The sequence below is a fragment of the Schistocerca americana genome, chromosome 2 (genome assembly GCF_021461395.2).
Source record: "Schistocerca americana isolate TAMUIC-IGC-003095 chromosome 2, iqSchAmer2.1, whole genome shotgun sequence".
Taxonomy (NCBI): domain Eukaryota; kingdom Metazoa; phylum Arthropoda; class Insecta; order Orthoptera; family Acrididae; genus Schistocerca; species Schistocerca americana.
The window spans coordinates 576988404-577016265 of record NC_060120.1 but is presented as its reverse complement, the minus strand read 5'-3'; the positions used below and the strand labels follow the sequence as shown (position 1 = coordinate 577016265).

At 44.2% G+C, this 27862-nt stretch overlaps 1 protein-coding gene across 3 annotated transcripts in view; it reads left to right on the top strand.

Moving 5' to 3' along the window:
- LOC124595141 overlaps positions 1–27862 on the top strand; it is a 259333-nt gene that overhangs the window by 175887 nt on the left and 55584 nt on the right. The window lies entirely within an intron of this gene.

Here is a 27862-nt window from a genome sequence, read left to right as displayed (position 1 = left end):
GTGTTTCACAAGAACGATGTTTTCTAAACCCATGTTGACTGTGTGTCAATAGACCGTTTTCTTCGAGGTAATTCATAATGTTCTAACACAATAAATGTTCTAAAATCCTGCTGCAATCGACGTTAACGACGTGGGCATGTAATTTAGTGGCCGTCCGGAGTGGCCGAGTGGTTCTAGGCCCTACAGTCTGGAACCGCGCGACCGCTACGGTCGCAGGTTCGAATCCTGCCTCGGGCATGGTTGTGTGTGACGTCCTTAGGTTAGTTAGGTTTAAGTAGTTCTAAGTTCTAGGGGACTGATGACCTTAGAAGTTAAGTCCCATAGTGCTCAGAGCCATTTGAACCATTTGTAATTTAGTGGATTACTTCTACTACCTTTCTTGAATATTGGTGTGACCTGTGCAACATTCCAGTCTTCGGGTACGAAGATTCAGGAGTGGGATAACGATTCAAGGTGAAGGGATATCAGTCGTTAAGTTCCGCTGATGGCATTGACATGATCACAAGGGGAAGGCCTCAGACGCGACCAACCAATTCGGTTCATTTGTGGCAGGTCGCTTGAGTACAATTAAAAATTCTTAAAATATTTTGGTTCAGTTCTCCCCCTCCCCAATTTATCAGGAAACCACCCCTAAAGTTCATGACGCACAATCACCTCAGAACCGACACGATCGATAGACAATTTAAAACTGAGCACTTTTCATAATGGTATACGGAGTCCGCAAAAGAAAATTTTTCTAGGAATCGAGGGAAATTTTTTTTGAATGCCGCTTATGTAGCCCTACCTGTAATGCTAATGCCGTGCAATGAAAGTGCCACTGGCGTGGCGACCAAGGCATTTGGCTAGAGAGCAACTAGGCCCTACATTCATTTTTTTCATTTTTAGTTCTACCGTTTCAAAAGTGGTAGGAATAGTAGGTAAATAAGGTGCTTAAATCAATAAGGAATAATAAAACGTAGGCAAAAAATTCTCAAACTACTTAGATTAGTAAATAATTAATATTTGAAGCCTCGTTACGTCAAAACAATTCTGAGTGAGAGTGCTTCGAAGACGAGTGTTCGACACACTTTATTGCATAAAGAAGAAAAACGGTCTCTTGTCATAGCTGGTAATATACATAAACTCATTAAAAAGGTTTACGACACTTCCTCCAAATCCGGGAAATTACCAAATTCAATTTACAAAACTTACCTTGAGAAGATTTTAAAACCGCATGTTGTTTATAACAAGGTAATACCGCCATATTGCAAACCTATGTGCCAGCGATATGATCTTTGTTTTTATCATAAGTTAAAAACTTCATTTCGAGGCTTTAAAATTTTTATGCGCTTCTGGAAACGCAGCCGGAATTACACATCCGCGTCGATGACGACTTACAGCATAACTCATAATTTTGTTTCAGCTTCGATTTTTCAGGTAATGTTATCGTATGCGTGGAACGTATCAAACTGATTCCCTAAATTAAATCTTTTTAAATGTATACAAAGTCTGTTTTCCACCGAATCTTCCAGAGGAACAGTGTAATTTCATGAGTAGTGCATTCATCAGATGTTCTTGGTGCCGTGAGCATATTTGCTTCGAATGTTCATATGGCAGGTATCATCCATCTAGTTATTCGAAAGAAATGGAGGATATACACTCCTGGAAATGGAAAAAAGAACACATTGACACCGGTGTGTCAGACCCACCATACTTGCTCCGGACACTGCGAGAGGGCTGTACAAGCAATGATCACACGCACGGCACAGCGGACACACCAGGAACCGCGGTGTTGGCCGTCGAGTGGCGCTAGCTGCGCAGCATTTGTGCACCGCCGCCGTCAGTGTCAGCCAGTTTGCCGTGGCATACGGAGCTCCATCGCAGTCTTTAACACTGGTAGCATGCCGCGACAGCGTGGACGTGAACCGTATGTGCAGTTGACGGACTTTGAACGAGGGCGTATAGTGGGCATACGGGAGGCCGGGTGGACGTACCGCCGAATTGCTCAACACGTGGGGCGTGAGGTCTCCACAGTACATCGATGTTGTCGCCAGTGGTCGGCGGAAGGTGCACGTGCCCGTCGACCTGGGACCGGACCGCAGCGACGCACGGATGCACGCCAAGACCGTAGGATCCTACGCAGTGCCGTAGGGGACCGCACCGCCACTTCCCAGCAAATTAGGGACACTGTTGCTCCTGGGGTATCGGCGAGGACCATTCGCAACCGTCTCCATGAAGCTGGGCTACGGTCCCGCACACCGTTAGGCTGTCTTCCACCCACGCCCCAACATCGTACAGCCCGCCTCCAGTGGTGTCGCGACAGGCGTGAATGGAGGGACGAATGGAGACGTGTCGTCTTCAGCGATGAGAGTCGCTTCTGCCTTGGTGCCAATGATGGTCGTATGCGTGTTTGGCGCCGTGCAGGTGAGCGCCACAATCAGGACTGCATACGACCGAGACACACAGGGCCAACACCCGGCATCATGGTGTGGGGAGCGATCTCCTACACTGGCCGTACACCACTGGTGATCGTCGAGGGGACACTGAATAGTGCACGGTACATCCAAACCGTCATCGAACCCATCGTTCTACCATTCCTAGACCGGCAAGGGAACTTGCTGTTCCAACAGGACAATGCACGTCCGCATGTATCCCGTGCCACCCAACGTGCTCTAGAAGGTGTAAGTCAACTACCCTGGCCAGCAAGATCTCCGGATCTGTCCCCTATTGAGCATGTTTGGGACTGGATGAAGCGTCGTCTCACGCGGTCTGCGCGTCCAGCACGAACGCTGGTCCAACTGAGGCGCCAGGTGGAAATGGCATGGCAAGCTGTTCCACAGGACTACATCCAGCATCTCTACGATCGTCTCCATGGGAGAATAGCAGCCTGCATTGCTGCGAAAGGTGGATATACACTGTACTAGTGCCGACATTGTGCATGCTCTGTTGCCTGTGTCTATGTGCCTGTGGTTCTGTCAGTGTGATCATGTGATGTATCTGACCCCAGAATGTGTCAATAAAGTTTCCCCTTCCTGGGACAATGAATTCACGGTGTTCTTATTTCAATTTCCAGGAGTGTATAACAGCGACCAGGACTGAATTTTTAATTCTTTACTAATCCAATTTGTTCGAGATATTTATTTCGTGACCTTGTTATTATTTGCTATTGATTTACTTACCTTATTAACTCTCCTACGCCCACCAATTTTGAAACGGAAAAAACACTAATGAAAAAATTGAACGCACTTGGGATTCGAACACAGGTTCCTTGCTCCACTGCCCAATGCCTTTTTTTATACATGGGATGGATAGCGCGTGTGGTGGAGGAGTGCAGAGTGGACAGGGGTAGCAACTCGACGCCTGGCCGTGGTATTCCTCTCGCCGTTAAGGGATCAGGACTGGTGAAAGGGAATCAGTAATGGGACCTTTTTTTATGTCCCCCCTGGAATATATACTACTAGCACCGCATCGTGCACTAAGTAAAGAAAACAAATAATCCCGAAATTATTCTACGCAGTGGCAATACAACGCGGAAAAAAAAGGTGCTACGTAGCACGATGCAGAGGGATACGCCGCTGCTCTCCTTTCGCTTGATTATCACACATGTCGTACGTTATTCCACCGATACGGGTCGTGTTCTAGTAAGCTCAGTTAATGGGTATCTTCTCCTACCTGCTGACGTTCCACCTGCGTGAAAGGTTGCGTAGGGCACTCCCTAAGTAACAACAACAAACACCTGGGATAGATGAAATAAGTGTGGAGATGATGAAGTCAGCTGGACCTGTTGGATTACAACGGTTGCATAGATTGCTAAGATGTTTGTTGTTGTTGTGGTCTTCAGTCCTGAGACTGGTTTGATGCAGCTCTCCATGCTACTCTATCCTGTGCAAGCTTCTTCATCTCCCAGTACCTACTGCAACCTACATCCTTCTGAATCTGTTCAGTGTATTCATCTCTTGGTCTCCCTCTACGATTTTTACCCTCCACGCTGCCCTCCAATACTAAACTGGTGATCCCTTGATGCCACAGAATATTCCCTACCAACCGATCCCTTCTTCTAGTCAAGTTGTGCCACAAATTTCTCTTAATTCAATACCTCCTCATTAGTTATGTGATCTACCCATCTAATCTTCAGCATTCTTCTGTAGCACCACATTTCGAAAGCTACTATTCTCTTCTTGTCTAAACTATTCAGCTAAGATGCTTATGGACTCAGAAAATTGAGCCTGGAGAATGGGAAAAGTGAATAATAATTCCAGTGTTCAAGAAGGGGGACAGAAAAGTGTGTCATAACTATAGAGGGATCACATTCAGAACACAAGTAGCAAAAATAAATGAGACGATACTGGAAAGAAGATGGGGGGAAAAAGCGAAAGGTCAGTTAGAAGGGAAGCAGTTTGGCTTTCGACATGGTAGATTAACAGTGGGCCCAATCTTTAGTATGAAACAGCTGATGGAAAGGCATTGGAAATATGGGAAAGATCTGTTGCTGATGTTTCTTGACTTAGTAAAGACTTACGATAGTGCCCCAGAGAAAAGGTTTGGAGAAAATCCTAGACAGAAATGGAGTTGGAAAACAAACAATTGAAATGTTTCAAGTAATGTACTACAAAAGTTTCAGATGTGTCGAGACCCAAGCTGGAAGAACTGAGTGGTTTAGGAATATTATGGGGTTGAGACAAGGATGAGTGGCGTCACCATTATTATTTATAACAGTGATGGATGAAATTGTGAAATAGATGAGAGCTTCTCATAGAGGACGGGAGATGAAGTTATGGCCATTTGCCGGTGATACTGTGGTCTGGGGAACCAACAACAGGGAGGTACTGTTACTAGAATAAATAGACATCTACAATGAAAAAAATCGGAAGATATGAAATTAAATTCAGTGTAAGAAGGAGCGAGGCTATTGTGATAACCAGAGGAGAAAGGGAAAGCAAAGGACAAATTGTCATTAAAGGGCAGGATATTGAATTGTGAATAACATTAAATATCTAGGAAGTGTGATACTGGAAAATGCAAGAATGGAGGCAGAAGTTAGCACAAGGATACAACAGAGCAATACATTTTACCACATTTTACCTGTGTGTGAGGAGCTTAAGTCTGGGGAAGGATGGGGGGGATGTTACCAATGAAAAGTAAGGAAGTAAGGGATGCTGTACAAGCCGTAGGTTGGACCTATGCTGACCTATGCTGACCTGGAGAATGACAAGAAGAGAGGAGAGTTGTATTGAAACTAGTAAAATGAAATTCGTAAGAAGTATTTTATGGAAAACGAGGAGAGAGAGAGAGTGAGAAATCAAGATGTTAGGAACGAAACTGGTGTAGAAAAGCTGAATGAGAGAATTGAGAAGAACAGGTTCAAATTATTTGGACATGGAAAGAGAATGGAAGATGAAGAAAACCAAAACGAATGATGGAGACCAAGTTTAAGGATAAGAGAGAGACCTGCAGAAAATATACTGGCCAGCCAAAATATTATGACCATTGCCGACCGCAGTGTTGGATGTCGCGTGGTGGCGTTGCGGGCCGTGACGCGGTATCAAAAGTATGTAAGTGGAGCAGACACTGACTGGGGATCACTCTAGCGAAGATGTTGGCTGCAAGTAGGAAAATCCATTGAGATAAGCGACTTTGGCATTATTACGCAGAGCCTGTGAACGAGTTTCTCTAAAATGGCGTAGCTGGTCGAATATTCACGTGCTTCTGTCGTGAGCATCCACGTGAAGAGGCAGAAGGACAGTGAAACAACCACTATTCGCTGAAAGGTTCGACGTCCCCGATTCTTCACAGTACGAGGAGCTCGGAGGCTTGTCTGCTCTGTAACATAGGATAGATGATTATCTATGGCATCCTTGTCGAAAGAGCACAATCTTTCAGCATTGCAATTGTCCGAGTCTCAGAGCCAGAACCGTACTACAGTGTTTTGACGAGCATTATAGTGATCTCATGTTGATGTCCCGACGACGAAATTTGCCTAATGTAAATCCTGTGGAACCCATCTGGGTCGCTATCGGGCGCCATTGCCGCGTACGCTTGACCGCGGCACGTTATTCGCACGAATTACATGACCTGTGCGTAGACATCTAATGCCAAAAACCTACCAACAAACTGTCAGATCCCTGATAAGCGAAAACAGTGATGTATTTCGTTCCACAGACGGATAAACAAGTTCTTAAGCAGATGGACATAAAGTTTTGGCTCATTAGTGTAGATTCATTCAATAAAAACGAGTTTAAGAAGAAAGAATATGGACTGCAACAAAACAGTTACAGAAGGAGAATGTTGCAAAGACAGAGGAAAGTGGAGTATTATCATTAACGTACTACCCTGGTCAGATGCTGGATAAAGTGGAAACGAAAGCGATGACGACGACTACGACGAGCGGAAATGAAAAGTGTCACGTCAAGTGCACACTGACCAAACGCTACCAATGCTCCAGTATTTCCAGGCCCTTGACATATGTTGATTAAAATTTCATGCGAGCTTACTTTCAGTACAAGAAAGAACCATTCCTACAAATGGAAGTGTGGGTACATCATGGATGTTGAGTGTGTTTAACGTTACCGGTAGGGGTCGAACACAGCATCCCCGGAGGCCGTGTACATGCAGCTTATCGCAAAGTTTCGGAACTGCATCGTTGACATGATGAACATGCGAGCATTGTACCCACAGGTCGCGCAGAAAGTTGACTGCAGTGTACTGACTGCACAACGAATGGTGACAAAATGGACTGGGCGCAAATGAATGTCACGAAGGGTAGGCACGGGTTCTTCCAGAAGGCCTAATCCACGGGAAGATTGTAGGACTGTTCGACTGGCCCTGACGAGTAGATGGATGAGAACGGTTGAAATATGGAAGAGGTGACAGGTTGAGTGTCGCCCCGAATCATCGACATTAGAGCACTGGAAGCTGGGTGGAGATCTCTAGTTGCAATTTTCGTTTATCACTGTCATTACACCACAGACAACAGAGACTTGCTTCATGTAGAGCCATCGTCAGCTAAGACCCTGAGTGGAATTACAATGAAATGAATACACCTAGCTGCATATAGGCGTTGATATAAATCAACGGGGACAGTGTGCCGCGACCGGGACTCGAACCCGGGATCTCCTGCTTACATGGCAGACGCTCTATACGCTCTATCCATCTGAGCCACCGAGGACACAGAGGATAGTGCGACTGCAGGGACTTATCTCTGGTACGCCTTCCGTGAGACCCACAATCCCAACTTATTCTCCCGCACGATATTCATAGTGCCTCTGCCCATTATACTCATTACTCGCGGCATTTCGCCGATTCCCGTAAGAGTTCGGGCACTGTTTGTGCAACCGCACAGAAGAAGATGGTCAAATGGCAGGTGAGCCTTAACTATATATATGAAGATGGTAACTGTTCTTTCGGACATACCCTGAGTGGCATCCTGTGATGCTCTACGATGCCTCTCGCTTCGGTTCATGGCGGTCGTATCGATGCCAATCTGTCCGTAGACAACTTAGTGACAGTTCACAGGAAGTAGCTATTCTTGAGACCTTCCCCAACTCCGCCGGCCGATGTGGCCGAGCGGTTCTAGGCACTTCAGTCCGGAACCGCTCGAATGCTACGGTCGCAGGTTCGAATCCTGCCTCGGGCATGGATGTGTTCAAATGGTTCAAATGGCTCTGAGCACTATGGGACTTAACTACTGAGGTCATCAGTCCCCTATAACTTAGAACTACTTAAACCTAACTAACCTAAGGACATCATACACATCCATGCCCGAGGCAGGATTCGAACCTGCGACAGCAGCGGTCGCGCGGTTCCAAACTGTAGCGCCTAGAACCGCTCTGCCACGTATGGATGTGTGTGATGTCCTTAGGTTAGTTAGGTTTAAATAGTTCTATGTTCTAGGGGACTGATGACCTCAGCTGTTAAGTCCCATAGTGCTCAGAGCCATTTGAACCATTAGGATAATGTCCAAGCTCACACTGCAGTTCACAAAACAAATGTCTTGAGGAATGTACAGATCCTTGTGATTGTCCGGCCGGTTCCCTGATTTCTCATGTATGGGATGTGACTTACACACATTGCAACAAATAAATTAAGAATTCAATAACTGTTGAAAACTAAAGGAACAGATATCCATTTTGCCTGTTGCACTTTTTTCCACAAAGGCAGGTCAGCCATTCCAATGCTTCTGTGGTGAAGTCGTGTCTGTCTTTTAACGCGCCCCTTAATGATGTATCGAGACAAACCAGCACTAGGTAACCATTGTTTGCTCTTTGACTCCCTGTCGGTCGCATCAGGGGCATCCTGAAACTTCTCATTGAGACAGGCTCTTGTTGGAGATATCATGTTCTGTGCAAGTTCTGTTAATGTTGCATCACCGTCTTCTGGGAGGAGAAAATCCTGGTACCCTCAAAGTTGGATCTGTTATTATGCGGGAGTTCATGACATTCTGATGTCGTCAAAGTGATGTCGAGTGATTATTACTGTTGAAGTCGTTGTATCGCTTGGCGACTGTTACAGGTGGATGTCTTGGCTTCAGTCTCGGCTGCTGTCGTTTAAGAAAATCTGCATTGGCATGAATGGGAAGGGACGGGTTGGCATTACATTTTTCCAAGTGTGATTTGAGCGCTACCAGTCGTCTGGTTTGTGGGAGTGCGATATTATTCAGTATTGATGCCCACTGAACCGCTGTCATCCTAATAGTTCCAAATATGGTTCGCATTCCCTGGTTTAGAGATATGTCGAGAAGGCTGGTACGTCTGCTATTGATCCAGACAGGAACATAGTATTCCGCAGCTGAGTGTCAGAGGGCTAATGTGCAAATTCTTCCAGTTTTGGCGGTAGCACCCCACGACGTATTGTCCAGCTTATGAATCACTTTAGTTCTAGTTTTGATTTTTGCTAATCATTTTTTCAGGTAGCTATTGGAAGGCGAGTGTTCTGTCGAGCAAGACACCATGGTACGTAGGATGTGGGCTATGTTGCAGTGTGACACCATCGGAGTAAACGACAAGATTTCTTTGAGCTCCTCTGTTGTTAAGATGAAACGATGTGACTTCAGTTTTGTTTTTTTTTTTAATATGCAATAATTATGCCAAGGTCTTCACTCGGTACTTTCTCAGCTTGGACGAACTCGAACGACAGGTACCGATAGCAAAATCATCCGCATTCAAGAATTTCCGAGATGTTGTTGAAGATATATCTGAGATGTATACAAACCTTTTGGTTGAAATTGAAACAGGTGGTAGGGAGTCGACAACCGATTATACTGAAATAGGGAACGATTGGTTGGAAATGCATATGTATTGTGTTATGGACATACACAAGGTACACCGCACAACAACAACATAGCTCATGGTAATTGTTCAAAGCGACGGCCACCAGCCTCAGTGGAAGTATTGCAACAGCTCACGATGTTCTGCCGCATTCTCGCAAAGATTCCGCCAGGAGATGATAAACTGCATATACCCTGACCACCAAACAGAAATATTGTACATAACTTAACTTACAGCACGTCTGTCATGTGACGACCGCATGCATAGCACTGGCACATTGACCTGTGTTGCACGCACACCACTAGGTAATCCGCTAATCCGGATTCGGGCGACGGCAGTTAAATGTGATCGTCATAGGCGTAATTAAAATCTGTGTAGGAAGGAGGGCTTTGCTGGCTCCAGCCGACCACTGGGACAACGACAGCGCATTATTGACCCTTGGGGGCGGGGGCAGATAAGGACGCCCTCTGCTCGCTTCCTCAGTCAGGGAGCGGAACTCACAGGCTAAAAGCCAGCTTCGACACCGACTGTGCTAAGAGCGTTTGTTAGCTAGAAAAGCACGCGTTTTGCATATCATTTCCGTGATTTGTGTCGCAATGATATAGAACGAGCAGTTTGAGGGCTATCGTATTCTGAGCTCAAACATAACGAGGTATCTCGAACAGAATGACCTCCTCCATACCTACAAGCACGGATTCCGAAAACATCGATAATGTGAACCTCAACTGTCGCTTTTCTCACGTGACATCCTGGAAGCCATGTATCAAGGCAGTCTGATGGATGTAGTATTTCTTGACTTGCGGAAAACATTTTACTCTGTACCAGGCAACAAGTAGTAGCAAAAGTACCATTAAACGAGGCATTAAACAAATTTTGTGACTGGATTGAGGATTTCTTGGTAGGGAACACGCAGCAAGTTATCTTGGATGGCGAATCACCGTTAGAGGCATAGGTAACGCCATGTGTCCCCATGGAAGTGTGTTGGGACCCTTCTTGTCCACACTGTATATTAAGGATCTTCCAGATAATACTTATAGTAACCTCAGACTTTTCGTAGATGAAGCAGTTGTTTGTAATGAAGAACTATCTAACAACATTTGAAGAAATATCCAGTCAGAACTTGATAACATTTCAAAGTGGTGTCAAGACTTGTAACTTATTTTATTTGTTCAAAAACGTAAAACTGCGCATTTCACACAACGCAGAAACATAATAAACCATGACTGCAACATCACTGAGTTACAACTGGAATCATTCGTCTTCTACAAAACAAATACTTGATGTAACACTCTATGGGCATATGAAATGGAATGATCAAGTAGGCTTAGAGTTGCGCTCTACCAAAACTACGGTTCAGTATTTTTCGTACAGTGCATAAATGATGTGGTAAACGGTAGGATTACCTGTAATATTGGTAATACAGGTAGGGATAGAAACATAAATGAATGTGAGCGAGTGAAACTATAAGCTGACGACTTCTCCTTGTTTTTCGTTCGTTCGTTTGTTTGTTTTGCACATATTTGTAGGCGCTCATAGTTCATTGTTAGTGTTTTGCGTATTTTATATCCTTACAAAATATAAATTGTATTTTATAAGTGCTGAAAATTAGCTGATCGCGTAACGCCTGCGCTTTTGTGCAACCAAAGTAATTACTTTTGATGTAAGTACATTTTGCTTCCACAAAGATATAAAAATCTATAGTATTATTGTTGTTATTTTGTCTTCAATAGAACGATCTTCTTCATGATCGAAGGCAAGAGTTTCCTGTTACTATTTATAAGTGCAAAAGTTGATTATGAATAGCAGAAACTTGTTTTATATAAGTTCGACCAAGTATTGAACCGATCCAGAATGAGATTTTTGCTCTACAGGAGAGTGTGCGCTGATAAGAAACTTCCTGGCAGATTAAAACTGTGTGCCGCACCGAGACTCGAACTGGGGACCCAAGTTCGAGTCTCAGTCCGGCACACAGTTTTAATCTGCCAGGAAGTTTTATTGAAGCGATGTTTTATATACTTTTGCTTTGCGTTTTTTTTAGTTTTTTGAGGAAATTGGGTTTTCTAGCGTTATATGATAAATCTCCGTTTTTTTTTTAACTTTTTACAGCAACATCCATTTGTTTCACGTTGCGAATCAATAATTTTCGAATAAAACCTGAATTAAACATTGACAATTTCAGTTTTGCTATATATACTGTTTAATTTTAAGTAACAAATACGAGGAGAGATGTTCTGTAGGTTATGTGGCCCTTTAAGTATCCTCATTCAGTTTGTAGACGGTCCACCGCTTCGGAACATAAGGAATCTAGTAAGACACTGATCGCATATGCAGAGAAGGGGATCGAAATGAGGTAATATCCGATAGGTGGGCAACTCATCTAACGTACAGGTAACCCAATTACGATCTTAACTGGCCAAAGCAACTAGAGAAACTACCATAGTCTACGCTTACCTCCGATAGTCTACTGTAGCCTAAAGTAGTTTCGCGACTCCACGCAGGCTCAGTCGTAGCTAAGGCCGGTAGCAGACCTCGGATCATTGATATGATGCTGGGAAAATGCAGTCACTTTGCAGAAGAGACCTTTTACAAATCATGTGTGCATCCCACCTTAGAATGTAACTCAAGTGTATGGGACCCATACCAAATAGGAGTGACAGCGGATATTGAAAGTATAAAACGCCGCGCGGCACGAATAAAGACATGTTTGTATGATTCACGGAGGAGAGTCAGAGAAATATCGGTAAACTTGAACTGACAGACGCTTGACGACAGACGCAAATTATCTCGTGAAAGCTTAGTTACTAAGTTTCGAGAAACAGTACTAAGAGAAAAATCAAGAGATATACTTCATCCCCTCACTCAAGTAGGGATCTTGAGAAAAGGATCAGACTAACTGCAGCACGCACGGAGATTTCATCTTCCCAAGCGCCTTACGCAAGTGGGACGAGACTAAATTCTAACATGTGATGTCATGCTAAGTGCCGTTTGCTACATACTTCACAGTGGTTTGTGGAGTATAAATACTGATGTAGATATAGACCAGGGAAGGTAAACCGAATTTCTGGTGACTATGACAGTATTGTCTTGTTTTCACGTGGGAGAGAGAGAGAGACGGAGATACAAACAAGGTACACTCCAGTATTCTTAAAACAGGACTGCTGCATCAGGATTAAACCGTAATCGATACTTTCTTTTCGAGAGTTCGCTTCGCTCACTCTAGATCTGACAATATTTATTTACCTTTTGTCTGTCCATCCATTTAGCAGGACGTCTTTTGTCACGATATTTATTTACACTGCGATGTGACCGAACCAATTTCTCTTATAAACCACCATTCAAATTCTGCAACTACATTAAAAAAAGAAACTAAACTCTAATTTAGTAAGTTTTTTCCTCTTCGTATCTGTGTTCTGCCATTCACACACATAATTACACATTTAATCTGGTATCCTTCAAAGTTTCATTCTTACATACTCTGCATTCTGAAACAATTATCTCTATAACTGAAAGTTCAAGAATGATAATGAACTCATTAGTAAACTCCAATAAGAAGAAAAATTATTTTGTTGCTTTTTAAATTACCTGTATCTGTAACAATGCATAGTGCAAAGGCACCTGAACCAAGACCTTTTAGTAACTATAGGATGCGAGTTTTCGAGTTCAGACTGTAATCGATGCGTAGACTCAAAAACGAAAAGCAGTACACACTTTGGATTTCTTTGTCAAAACAGATTATATCTACAAAATAAGGCACTCAAACAGGAACACCTTGTCATATTTTAATGATAATTGTTCGTCCAGAATTATTACGTAAAGTTTTCAAATAATTCATTAACTATTCTTTCACTAGCAGAAATAGCACTATTTTTATTCTTACAGCAGTATTTACATTGCTTGCAGATTAATAATTATAGCGATCACAAGTCATATGTTTTTAAGTTGGTTAGTACCTCCAGGTGCATGTGGTAAGAGCGGGCCATAGATGTTTATCTTCTCCCGAGCAGCAGCTCAGGTTTTGAAGTGTGGACACGTAGACGCAAAACGGGCACTCTATACTGACAAGCGAGTACACTTAGTGGACCAGTTACGACTGTGCAGAAAATATCAGTTTTTAAAGTTTGCGAAATATCTGTGCAAAGACTGTTCGGCGCACAGAAAAAGCAACTAACTGTTGTGTACATAGTTCCGTGTAGTCAGTGCGTACTCAACTTTCCCTCTAGAGCACGCCCCGCTAAGCACAACAGCGCACATGCAGCGCTCGTCTGTCTCCGCACTACGAGATGGCGCTGCCTTAGAGACGGACCAAATTCTGCTTCCGCCGATTCCCTTATTAATATGTAACACAGCCAATGAGATTGCTGCTAATGTAGAACTTTTTCTCCTCGCAGATCACACTCGCGCAGTGATACATGAACGCACGAGGTATTATAATGAGTGTATAGACCTCCGATTAGTCAGTCTGCATTAGTCTGTACCAGTCTGCATTTATCTGCACCAGTCTGTACCAGTCTGCATTAGTCTGTACCAGTCTATAGTCAAGTTTCAGTCTGCACCTAATAAGATTATCATATTCCTGTACATAGCTGTGAAGAGAAATGTATAGACACTTTGTCAAGTATCAGAGATATGTGGGAATGAGATTAACGTACCAAGACCAAAGGAACTTCAGATTGTCAATTGTAAGCAGCTTCCAGAATAAAGTTATGTAATGTCTATGCTTTTTATTATTTTAATAAATGTGTGTGAAAATTAATCAAGTTCTGTTTGAAGCTGGTCATCATCAATCTGCTACTCTAAGTGCGCAAGTGGCATTTCTATCGTCTGACCTAACGGCAGAAGATAAACACGCCACGATAAGACCACGAGACATATTGCTGACACTCGCCTACTTCGTTAGAGCGACGAGTCAAATAATCTGATGGTGTGTGTACCGAAGGTCTTACAGTACGCACACCACACTAACACTTTGATGTCTGTACATATTAAGGTATCACACGAAAATAATTGCACTTTACTCGTTACACCCTTTATAAACTAATTCTGTGTGTTTCTGATCTTTCACTCATTACATCCTTCTCTTAAACGTACAGCAAATTTGTATTCTTTTTATTATATATGTGCTGCTGCCATGTGCCATACGACAAAAAAAAACCAGGGACCAAGGATGGAGCTTAATTGTTGGATGTTTTTGCCGGCCACCTGATTCCGCTTTGACAGTTCTAGAGTAATGCAAAGAAAGTCTACGATCAGTAACGCATCTACCCAGATGATGCAATACTAGTTCGAGGCGACTTTAACCTATCGAGTACAGACTGGATGTCCATGGCTTCATTACAGGGGATACGGACAAACAGTCCTTCGAAGTGCTTTTGAAAACGTTTTCTGAAACCTGGCTTTAGCAGCTAGCTCGGCATCCGCACGCAATGGAAATACCTTAGACCTTTTAGTTACAAACAGGCCGGACCTTATCGACGATGTCAGAGTAGAAACGGGGTTTAACGATCATGATGTCATTATAGCAATTATGGTTATGAAAGTTAATAAATCAGCAAAGAGGGCTGGGAAAATGTTTCTGCTAGAAAGAGCAGATAAGCAGTTGTTCGCATCTCACTTAGATAATGAACGGATATTACTGGGAAGTAACATTGAGTTAGAGGAATTACGGGAAAAGTTTAAGCAAACTGTAAATCGTGATCTGGAGAGTTATGTGCGTAGTATGTGGATTAAGGATGGAAAAAACTCAGCATGTTTCAAATACGAATTTCGGAAAATGCTGAGAAAGCAGAGGCTGTTGCACTCTCAGTTCAAAAGAGAACGTACAAATGACGACAGGCAAAGTTTAGTAGAGATTCGTGCGTCTGCGAGAAGATCTATGGACGAAGCTTACGACAACTACCACCGCTATAGCTTAGAAAAATATCTAGCAGAGAACCCAAGAATGTTCAGTTCTATCCAGTCACTTGTTGACCAGTCTGGCGTTGCAGTTGAAGACAGCACATCGAAAGCCGAAGTTTTAAATTTCGCCTTCAAGAAATCGGTCATGCAGGAGAATTGCACAAACATACCGTCGCTTGACCATCGATCAGACTCCCGTATGGACGAAATAGTAATACGCATCCATGGCGTAGAGAAACAACTGAAATATTTGAAAACAAGTAACTCACCAGGTCCGAATGGAATCCCAGTTCGGTTTTTCAAAGAGAACTCTTCGGCATTGGTCCCTTAATTATCTTGCATTTGTCGCGAATCTCTCTCCCAGAAATGGAAACGAGCGTTTGGCATCATTGGTCGGGAGGCCCCTTACGGGGCAGGTCCGGCCGCCTTGGTGCAGGTCTTATTACATTCGACGCCACAATGGGCGACCCGCGCGCCGGATGGAGATCAAATGATGATGAAGACAACACAACACCCAGTCCCTGAGCGTAGAAAATCACCGACCCAGACGGGAATCGAACCCGGGCCCGTAGGACGGCAGTCCGTCACGCTGACCACTCAGCAGAGCAAAGTCCCAAGCAACTGGTAAAAAGCGCGGTTGACTCCTGTACATAAGAACGGTAAAAGAAAGGACCCGCTGCAGACTCCTTGAACATATTCTGAGTTCGAATATAATAAATTTTCTTGAGACCCGAGAAGCTTATGTCCACGAATCAGCATAGTTTTAGAAAGAATCGCTCGTGCTAAACCTCAGCTTGCCCTTTTCTGCGAACTATGGATGAAGGGCTACAGGTAGATTCCATATCTCTAGATTTCCGGAAAGCATTTGACACGGTGCCCCATTACATACTGTTAACGAAGGTACGAGCATATGCAATAGATTCACAGATATGTGGGTGGCTCGAAGCTTTTTAAATTTTAGAACACAGCATGTTGTCCTCGACTGGTAGTGTTCACCAGAGACGAGAGTATCATCATGAGTGGCCCAGACAAGTGCGATAGGACCGCTGTTGTTCTCTATATACGTAAATGATTTGGCGGACAGGCTGGACAGCAATCTACGGTTGCTTGCTGATGATGTTGTGGTGTACAGTAAGGTGAAAAGTTGAGTGACTGTTGGAGGATACAAGATGACTTATACAAAATTTATGGGTGGTGTGATGAATGGTAACTAGCTCTAAATGTAGAAAAGTTAAGTTAATGTGGATGCTTACGAAAAACAAACGCTTACTGTTCGGATACAGAAGAAGTAGTGTCCTTCTTGACACAGTCACCTCGTTTGAATATCTGGGTGTAACGTTATAAAGCGATATGAAATGGAACGAGCATGTAGAGACTGCGGTAGGGAAGGTGAATGGTCGACTTCGGTTTATTGGGAGAATTTTCGGAAAGTGTGTTTTATCTGTAAAGGAGACCGCATGTAGGACGCTAGTGTAACCTATTCTTGAGTTCTGCTCGAGTGTTTGGGATCCATACCATGTTGGATTAAAGAAAGACATCGAAGCAATTCAGAGGGGGGCTGCTAGATTTGTTACTGGTGGAATCGAACAACAGGTGAGTGTTGGCGGGGATGCTTCGGGAACTCAAATGGGGATCCTTGGAGGGAAGGCGACGTTCTTTTCGAGGGACACCATTGAGAAAATTTAGAGAAGCGACATTTAAAGCAAACTTCCGAACGGTTCTACTGCAGCGAACATACATCGCGCGTAAGTATCACGAAGATAAAATACGAGAAATTAGGGCACATACGGAGGCATATACAAAGTCGTTTTTCCCTCGCTCTATTTGCAAGTGGAACAGGAAAAGAAATAACTAGTAGTTTTACAGGGTATCCTCCGCCACGCACACTATAGTGGTTTGCGGAGTATCTATGTAGATGTAAGGCAGTACAATGTGCCTGATTGCTTCAAATTTAAGTTGCCAATTGCTGTTCGATGGATGTGGAACTGATACACACTATCTTCTGTCATAATGAGAATGAGATATTCATGAACCAGTTATGTATGCTTATTTTCTTTCTTCCGTATTCGGCCACCTACATATCACATGGAACATAAGGCTTCTTGGCCTTTCCTTTCCTCTCTTCCACAACCTCTCCATTCTGTCACTTCACTTCTTGCTCTACTTCTCGTAAATGTAATGTATGGACCTCCTCGTTAATAGTTTCTCTTCAAATGCTGAAATGCTGTTCACCTTGCTTCTGAATAATTCCTCGTTTTTGATCACCACTAGTGTAATACCAGTTTCTAGTGCATCTCTTCTGATCTCTTGTACCCACTTAGAGGAACTTTAATGGTGTGAAGTATTTGAAAATATTTTGCTTCGTCTGTGTTCGTCCTTTCTTGCTAGGTACCCATACAATTTCAACTATCGTTTCCGCATTGTGTTCGTTAATCGTGTTCACATTCTTCTAAGTAGTCTTCTGAGGTTCCATAATTTTCCTAAGAATCTTCCTTCTTTCCAAGTTGTTCCAACTATGCCATTTTATTCAGAATAAGACTCTCCGAAGCATAGGGTCCCCCTAGTTTTATAACTAAATTATGGCGCCTGATTTTAACCTCGTAGGATATCGCTAGTTTATTGTGCACACTATTCAGTAGCTTTTTAACTCTCATACTATGATATCTCTGGAGACCAAAAATCTCCTCTGTCTGAATCAAAGTGGATTCCAGGACCAGAGGTCTTACAAAACTCAGCTTGCTCTGTTCGTCCATAAAATCCACTAAGCTGTAGGCAGTAACACCCAAGTTGGTGTGGTGTGTTTCAGTAAAAGTGTTTGCTTCTGTAACTTACAAAGTAATACGTGACAGGAAAATTTAGTGCGGTATGCCAATAGAAACGTTAAACTTCCTGCGGAGCTATGAACACAGTTTGTGTTATTTTCCAAAGAGTTACAGCAAAGAGATATAATTTTTTAAATGGAACAATAGTTGTTTTTATCATGTACTGGACTCATTGAAACCAGCTGTATACAAATCAGTTTAAGTCACATTCCTATCACGTTTAGCTTGGGAGCTACAATCCTTCAAAGTTTCAGGTGCGGATACCACACGCTGTTCATAATACTTGAGTGTGTGGTGGTGGATGTTCTGATGGCGAAGTGTTGATTTAAATGATGTGTTCAAATGTGTGTTCATGTTCCTAAATGCGCAATGCAATCCGCCTTCTAAAGGAGCGGCGGACGAGATGTAGCGTCGCCTGTGTCACGGACCGACGTGCTTCCCCGATCACCTAGGATGACATTAACTCGTTTCTTTAGATATCCCCACAAAAAGAAGTCTACTGGTGTTAAATCAGGCGATTGCGCAGGCCATTCATGAGGACCACGGCGCCCCAGCTATCTTCCAGGGGATCTGTTGTTCAGTTCTTACATAACAGTATGCACAGAATAGGCTAGGAGACCATCGTGCTGTATCCACATACGGAGTCTGATGTCTAGACACGTATGTTCAAGGGGAGCAGCCAAACTGTCGACCATAAAACCCCGATACATCTCACCTGATAGTACCTGTGAAGCAGTGTGGACCGATGATTTCATCCCCACGGATTAAACACCGTACATTAATGGACCACCGACGCTGATGTTCGTTCGACAGGTCGTACCCACCGAGGATTTTCTGCGTCTCAGTAGTGCATGTTACGATGGTTCAGCGCACCATAATCTGCGAACGCGGACTTATCAGAGAATATAACACTTTATAATGAGTCCAGAGTGAAATTACGCATGGCCCATTCGTAAAAATTAACTCTCCGATTGAAATCGTTCCCATGCACCTCCCGGGTCAGTGACAGGCGGTACGGATGAAACCTGTGATCCTGTACTACACGCCACACAGATGTAAGGCTGATACCAGCGACTGCAGCTACGTCTCGTAAGTTGGAATGGGGATCTTGGGGTATTGCAGCTAAAACAAGACCCTCCGTCTCCTCACTTCTTGGCAGTCTTAGTCTGTTTCTGCTGCACCTTCCCAGGCTTTCTCTTTCCTGAAGTCGTTGTTCAGCACGTAAGAACGTAATGGTTGCCGGAGCTCTTCTCCTAGGATATCTCTCGGCATACGACATGACTGCTTCTGTGGCATCGTGTCGGCATTCGCAGATCATCAGCAACATGTCAAAGTACTCGTGTACGTTTACGCCATCTTCATCCAGTAATCGCGGCACGCTGAACCCTGTTTGTGTGTGTGGTTCGACCTGACGCGTATACGACCGTTCACGGCGACAGTCAGCAGTCTAACAGCGCATCAAAGATGCTTGTTCCACGATGCGGACGTCGTTACATCTCGTCCGCAGCGCCTTCAGAAAGCGCGTCGCATAATGTACAGTGTGTGGTATTGAAACTTTGAAGGGCTGTAGCTCCCACACTAAAAGTGATAGGAATGTGGTTTCAGTAATTTGTACACAGCTGGTTTCAATGATTCCAGTGCGTCACAGAAAAAACTGTTCTTCCATTTAAAAAATTGTATCTCTTTGCTGTAACTCTTTGGAAAATAACATAATAAACTGTAAATAACTCCACAGAAACAGTAACGTTTCCTATGTTGACCTATAGCAATAAAGTTTACGGTTACCTACTAATTTGTAAGTTACAAAGGCAAACACTTTTACTGAAGCACCATATATATATATACAGGGTGATGCGAAATTCGCGCACTCGGGCTTCGCAGCGCGACTCCTCATATGCCAGCGATAAAAAAATGTCTGTCACAAAATTTCGTCCTGCGAGTACATCCGGCAGAGAAAGGACATTAAACAGTAGCAGTCTGGCAACACTGTAATCACATGTATGGTAACTACCTCTGCGCGCACACATACTTTTTGCTGTACAGTTGGTGCAGTGGGTAGAGTTTTGGGTTAGCATGCAGGAGGTAGATGGTTCGTTCCTGGATTTGAGGCATATGCTTTTCATTTGGTAAATGTAGTCCAGGTGGTACGGTATCTCTCATCTTAATCGTCAACAGCGATTTGAAGCGGGTCTCTAAAAATCATTTGCACTTACATACAACAACTGTAAAAATGGAAGATTGGTCAGCTTTGAAAGAAGCCGTTTCCTCGTCGTGGGCGTGAATTTACTCACACCACTTCATCTACTAAATGCGAAACCTGTTTTCTTTGTACCCTTCTCCAATGATCCTATAGATCAGGTCCAACTATTATTCTTGCCTCGTTCAGGTCCATTACATTTTGTTAGGGTCTTACGTTACCAGCAGGACTAGCAACATGCCCTGCGAAATATGCCCAAACTCGGTTACTATTTGTATATGTTATCACCATGGTCCCTCTAATTATGCCTTTCAACACTCAGTCTGGTAACCGCATGCTGTCTAGTATGTATATCGATGCACTATTATCATTATTCTATCGATGGGATTGTGGAAATATTATGTCTATTAACATTAGGGAAACAGTGTAATTCGAAACCAAACATTTCACAATTAGCGGTGTCGGGATGAATCATGCGGAGCAATATCTGTCAGAGGGGTAATGCACGTCAGGTGGAACAGTGTGTAGGACTGACGGCGTGTTTATACTGTATGTCCTGTCCACCAGAAAGGGACCAGTTGCGAATAAAGTAATGCCCCTGTGACAGTCTCCAATGATAAATCAGTCTAATCTAAAATACCTAGGTATTACAACTGAGAACAATTTAAATTAGAAGGAACACATAGAAAATGTTGTGGGGAAGGCTAACCAAAGACTGCGTTTTATTGGCAGGACACTCAGAAAACGTAACAGACCTACTAAGGAGACTGCCTATACTACGCTTGTCCGTCCTCTTTTAGAATCCGAGCGGTCTAAGGCGCTGCAGTCATGGGCTGTGCGGCTGGTCCCGGCGGAGGTTCGAGTCCTCCCTCGGGCATGGGTGTGTGTGTTTGTCCTTAGGATAATTGAAGTTATGTAGTGTGTTAGCTTAGGGACTGATGACCTTAGCAGTTAACTCCCATAAGATTTCACACACATTTGAACATTTTTTGATCTTTTAGAATACTGCTGCGGTGTGGGATCCTTACCACATAGAACTGACGGAGTACATCGAAAAAGTTCAAAGAAAGGCAGCACGTTTTGTATTATCACGAAATATGGGAGAGAGTGTCACAGAAATGATACAGTATTTGGGCTGGAAATCAATAAAGAAAGACGTTTCTCGTTGCGACGGAATCTTCTCGCGAAGTTCCAATCACCAACTTTCTCCTCCGAATGCGAAAATATTTTGTTGACACTGACCTACATAGGGAGTTACGATCACCACGACAAAATAAGGGAAATCAGAGCTCGTACGGAAAGATATTGGTGTTCATTCTTTCCGCGCGCTATACGAGATCAGAATAATAGAGAACTGTGAAGGTGGTTCGATGAACCCTCTGCCAGGCACTTGAATGTGGTTTCGAGAGTATCCATGTAGATGTAGATGTAGATGTAGACATGCATACACATATCGAATTTTCTCATTGTAAACCTCTAAACCAGAGTGGCAGACGTATGGCATACACAAACGATGAATATGTGGATAACCTTCTGGTCTTTGGTGCGTATGATAACCGGGCTGGTATTGCCGCTCGTGAATATGCTGCTAGATATCCTCGTGACGCCATCCAGATAAAAATGTGTTTCGTCATCTGGAGCTGCGCCTTCGGAGTCAGGTTCTCTCCTTCCACCATCGCGTGGCAGATGTCTTTCACGGACTTGCCCTACTCCAGCTACTGAGGAAGCTATTGTGAGATCATACACAAAGAATGTCAGCGAAGTACACGTAGCGTAGCAAGGCAGCTGTGTGTCTCGCAACGCACTGTCGTTAACTTGCTGCATGAGCATGGGCTGCAACCCCGTCATTATGCTTTCATGCAACACCTGCATCCTGCAGAACGCCATCAGCGGATGCAATTCTGTGACTGGTTCCAATAACAACAGGAAGCCAACGATGACTTCGTGAACACAGTTATATGGTCAGATGAAGCAGCATTCACTCGTGAGGGTGTCCTCAATATGCACAATGCCCACCATTGGTGTGAGGCTAACCCGCACATCATCCGTGACCATGGACATCAAGTTCGCTTTTGTATCAATGTCTGGGCCAGAATATTGGGCGACAGGTATTTGCCTGATGGGTTGACTGCAAAAAGGTATCATTCATTCCTCTTAAACTATCTGCCTGAAGCGCTGGAAGATATTCCACTACATGTTCGGCAGAGAATATGGTTCCAACATGATAGTGCACCTACACACTCTGGAATTAATGTGCGACGGTATTTGGCATGAACATTTCCAGGGAAATGGTTCAGACGTGGAGGTCCAGTTGTACGGCCACTGCGTTCACCTGACCTAAATCCTCTGTATTTCTTCCTGTGGGGACACCTGAAGGACCACGTGCACTCTACTCTGCCGTCGAATGTGGAAGAATTGGTAGCGCTTCTTCATGTTGCTCTTGTTACTGTGGACGCAGCTTTGCTGCGTAGGGTCCAGAGCTGCATGACCCGGCGGGTTACGCAATGTTTGGACTGTACGTCGCTTTGAGCATATGTTGTTCTGAGGAGAATACATTCTGTTGCGAAGATCATGCGGTCATTAATATAGACTTTATTATTGTCACTGGTTGCTAATATGCGACATCTGATAGCTCACGTTACATGTAGTGTAAATGACAAGTAGCTGTTGTGTTATTGTATTGTACTGTCATCTTTAGCATCTCAAAATTGATATGGTTTTATAGTTATTCTGTCCTATGACAGGTCATTTGTTTCAATTTTCTATTTCTTATTTGTCTAACCACGGTGTATATTACAGTATGAAATGTCAGAATGAAATTAGCAAATAAAAAAGGCTCGAACCCTCGACCTCCTGCATGCTAGCTCAAAACTCTATCCACTGCACCAGTTCTACGGCACGATTAAAACGTCCTGACAGAGATAGTTATCACACATGTGATAACAGTGTTGCCAGACTGCCATTCTTTAACGTCCTTTTTCTGCCCGATGTACTCGCCGGACGAAATTTTGTGACAGGCATTTTTTTATCGCTGGCATGTGAGAAGTCGCGCTGCGAAGCCCGGATGCGCGTATTTCGCTTCACTATATATATAAAGTTCACTATATATATAAAGTTTTGGATCTCCTCGGTTCCGAGAATTCCGAAAACTTGCAATAGAGATCAACATAAACATCATTACCGCCCTTTTTATTGCTCATAAAAACCACGCATTGTATTGTGTACCACCACACAGCGAGACCTTCAGAGGTGTGGTCCAGGCTGCTGCGCACACCAGTATCTCTAATACCTAGTAGCACATCCTCTTGCATTGATGCATACCTGTATCAGTCGTGGCATATTATCCCCAAGTTCATCAAGGCACTGTCGGTTCAGATTGTCCCACTCCTCAACGGCGATTCGGCGTAGATCCCTCAGAGTGGTTGGCCGGTTACATCGTACATAAACAGCCCTTTTCGATCTATCCCAGGCATGTTCGATAGGGCTCATGTCTGGAGAACATGCTGGCCACTCCAGTCGAGCGATGTCGTTATCCTGAAGGAAGTAATTCACATGATGTGCATGATGGGGGCGCGAATTGTCGTCCATGAAGACGATTGCCTCGCCAATATGGTGCCGATATGGTTGCACTATCGGTCGGAGGATGGCATTCACGTATCGTACAGCCGTTACGGCGCCTTCCATGACCATCAGCGGCGTACGTTGGCCCCACATAATGCCACCCCAAGACAGCAGGGAACCTCCGCCCAGCTGAATTCGCTGGACAGTGTGTCTAAGGCGTTCAGCCTGACCGGGTTGCTTCCACATACGTCTCCGACTATTGTCTGGTTGAAAGCATATACGACACTTATCGGTGAAGAGAACATGATTCCAATCCTGAGCCGTCCATTCGGCATGTTGTTGGGCCCATCTGTACCTCGCTGCATATGTCGTGGTTGCAAAGATGGACCTCGCCATGGACGTCGGGAGTGAAGCTGCGTATCATGCAGCCTGTTGCGCACAGTCGTAACAAGACGTCCTGTGGCTGCACTTAAAGCATCATTCAACATGGGGGCGTTGCTGTCAGGGTTCCTCCGAACCATAATCCGTAGGTAGCGGTCATCCACTGCAATAGCAGCTCTTGGGCGACTTGAGCGAGGCATGTCATCCACACTTCCTGTCTTTCTGCATTTCCTCCATGTCCGACCAACATTTCTTTGGATCACTCCGAGACGCCTGGACACTTCCCTGTTGAGAGCCCTTTCTGGCACAATATAACAATGCGGACGCGATCGAACCGTGGTATTGACCGTCTAGGCATGATTGAACTACAGACAACACGAGCCGTGTACCTCCTTCCTGATGCAATGAGTGGAACTGATCGGCCGTCGAATCCCCTCCGTCAAATAGGCGCTGCACTTGCATGGTTGTTTACATATTTGGCCGGGTTTATTGATCAGTTTCGACTCGTACGACGTTACACGGGCTTTAGACTTGTCATGTGACGCCAGGTAGGTGATTTTCGTGTCAGTAATGAGAATACACTAATAAGGAACAGACAACACTCAGTCCCCGAACAGAGAAAATCTCTGATCCGGGCCGGAATCGAACCCGGGCTCGTTCGGTTTCGAGGAATGATTCCAACAAAAGAACATGAAAGTAACAGCGGAGATACGAGTATGACGAGAAGGTGTAACACATGGCTCTTTTCACCTGGGTTTCTACATTTATTGTCAGGTCAGGGACCACATCCTACCTATCTAATAAATAGGAGAACGGGCGGAAAATGTGTGTGTGCGTGTGTATATATATATATATATATATATATATATATATATATATATATATATATGTGTGTGTGTGTGTGTGTGTGTGTGTGTGTGTGTGTGTGTGTGTGTGTGTGTAGTGTAGTGTGTGTGTGTAGTGTAGTGTACTGTTCTATTGTGTAAAAAGAACACCAGAGCTCTAGTTTTGAACTGTATCTGAACTGTAATGATCTGGAGTCAATTAGAGACGATGAAAATGACTACCTGAGAGGTAGATATGTTTATAATATTCTATACAGTGTGAAATTGTGTACGGTTCTGCGTAGACTGGCAGATAAGTTCTCCCTAAGGGAAGCTGCAGTGTTCTTACAAAAGCCCTGTAGGTAGGCCACGAACAACGTTGCAGCAGGCAACTTTGGCGGTAGACAGACCAGCAGCAAGGATTACAGCCCAATTCAGGGGAGGAAGGCGCGGACTTTTGAGCTACCTTCAGATGAACTAGAGCTGCAGTTGTAGTTTTTAGTTGATCTCTTTACAGTATCTGTTTTGTAAGACTTCAAGTGTGGTATTTGTAACTTCATGAGGTTGATCTTTGCTGACAGTATTGGTTAAGTATGATTCCGGTTACATGCAACTGACGGAACCGGACCGCAGCCATTGGTGCCACATGTGACTAGAACGTCGTGGCACGTTCGAATTAATGAGTCACTGCACTTTCACCTGCTGTTTTTTTTACGTCAGAATTTTTATTAGAGACTGATATAAAAATCTGAAGTAAATCGGTCAAGAACTTTTCGAGATTTTTGGTAACAACGTTACCCAACATCTTGCCTTTATATAGTAACATAGATTACAAGCTACACCGTTGCCTGGTATAGTCTGTCGTTACCAATGATAGTCGACTGACCCATTCTTGCCGTAGGTTGAATTTATCATATCTTAGATTGGTGGTGGGATTATACGCTCTAAGGCAAGAAAACACCGCACCACGATGGAGCTATGATAACTGATTACAGATTAATATTCATACAGGTATCGACGGAAAATGCAAACTGTAAACCTTGGCAGTTGGCGGATGACTGTGTGATCATACAGGTATCGATGGAAAATGCAAACTGTAAACCTTGGCAGTTGGCGGATGACTGTGTGATAGTGCAGCCCAATTTCACCCCGCACCTGGCAAGGATAGTTGGAACATGTCAATACCAGAGCATAAAGTCTCTGCGAATTTCATTCCGTGCACTGAGCTGCACAGTAACTACGTCTCAGGCACGTAAACAATATACACCAGATGTCAGCACTTGAGAGGCGACGTGTAGTTGGGCTCAAGGAAGCTGACTGGGGTAAACGACAAATCACTCGACATTTGAATAGAAGGTATGCCACTATTCAATGGTGACGGCGGGAATGGGTGAACAACAGCTGAACACAATGTTAAGAAGAAAGCGATCGACCTAGAGAGACGACAGAACGTGAGGACTGAGCAGTCAGAGGGGCACTCAGAGCCCCGCATTCATCATATCATCGATCCGACATGCAACTGGTGGTTCAGGGACCACAAGGACCACTAAGAGGCGGCTCACATAAGGAGGCTGAGCATCGGCTACCATTGACCTCCGTAAACCAAGCCCGTCTGCTGTGGCGTCGGGCACACTCGGCCTGAAATCTCATTGACTGGAGGAGCACTGCATTCATTAATGGTTCCCGCTTCGAAACGAGCCCTGATGACCAGCGAAGACGTGTATGGAGACGCCGCCGACAGCGGTGGTATACCAACATGACGTCCCCCACCATATGGCCCGACAGCTGGAAGCAATGGTCTGGGGTGTCATGTCATTTCAGAGTAGGATCCCTTCGGTTGTCATTTGCGACACCTTTACTGCACAGTGGTACGTCGGCGATAATCTAGGCCCCGTTTTGTTGCACTTCATGGCAATCCGTCCTAGGCATACATTTAAGCGAGATAATGCCAGCCCGCACGTGACGAGAGTTTCTACAGCTTGTCTTCGTGCTTGCCAAACCCTATCTTGGCCAGCAGACTCACCAAATCTCTCCCCCCACCATCTACATCTACATCTACATCCATACTCCGCAAGCCAACTGACGGTGTGTGGCGGAGGGTACCTTGAGTACCTCTATCGGTTCTCCATTCTATTCCAGTCTCGTATTGTTCGTGGAAAGAAAGATTGTCGGTATGCCTCTGTATGGGCTCTAATCTCTCTGATTTTATCCTCATGGTCTCTTCGCGAGATATACGTAGGAAGGAGCAATATACTGATTGACTCCTCGGTGAAGGTATCTTCTCGGAACTTCAACAAAAGCCCGTACTGAGCTACTGAGCGTCTCTCTTGCAGAGTCTTCCACTGGAGTCTATCTATCACCTCCGTAACGCTTTCGCGATTACTAAATGATCCTGTAACGAAGCGCGCTGCTCTCCGTTGGATCTTCTCTATCTCTTCTATCAACCCTATCTGGTACGGATCCCACACTGCTGGGCAGTATTCAAGCAGTGTGCGAACAAGCGTACTGTAACGTACTTCCTTTGTTTTCGGATTGCATTTCCTTAGGATTCTTCCAATGAATCTCAGTCTAGCATCTGCTTTACCGACGATCAACTTTATATGATCATTCCATTTTAAATCACTCCTAATGCGTACTCCCAGATAATTTATGGAATTAACTGCTTCCAGTTGCTGACCTGCTATATTATAGCTAAATGACAGCCGGATAATTTCCTAGTGGTGTGCCGTATTTTTTTCCTTAGAGTGTATTATCTAGCCTATTCCTTTAGACTTGTGTATTTTGACGCGCCAATTAGACAGAATTAGGCACGACATCCCTAAGGAGGATACCAATCAATGCCAAGACACATAACTACTTGCGTAAGGGCCAGAGGTGGAGCAGCGTTACTGACTTGCTCAGTTTGTGAAGCTGTTTCTCTTGAATAAATCATCTAATTGT